The sequence below is a fragment of the Mastomys coucha genome, unplaced genomic scaffold, assembly GCF_008632895.1.
Source record: "Mastomys coucha isolate ucsf_1 unplaced genomic scaffold, UCSF_Mcou_1 pScaffold6, whole genome shotgun sequence".
Classification (NCBI taxonomy): Eukaryota; Metazoa; Chordata; class Mammalia; order Rodentia; family Muridae; genus Mastomys; species Mastomys coucha.
Window position 1 is genome coordinate 114,201,188 of NW_022196912.1, and position 236 is coordinate 114,201,423.

The 236-nt window shown below is 52.1% G+C and overlaps 1 protein-coding gene across 8 annotated transcripts in view; it reads right to left on the bottom strand.

Annotated features, from left to right (window-relative positions):
- Nrde2 (NRDE-2, necessary for RNA interference, domain containing) overlaps positions 1-236 on the bottom strand; it is a 57,149-nt gene that overhangs the window by 7,684 nt on the left and 49,229 nt on the right. The window lies entirely within an intron of this gene.

Sequence of the window (236 nt, forward strand, 5' to 3'; positions counted from 1 at the left end):
AGCACTCACTCACTCACACACACACACACACACACAGGAGCCATTAGCACTCACTCACACACACACACGCACGCGCACACACGCACACACACGAGCCATTAGCACTCACTCACACACACACACAGGAGCATTAGCACTCATTCACACACACACATACACAGGGGCCATTAGCACTCACTCACTCACACACACACACACACACACAGGAGCCATTAGCACTCACTCACACACACACA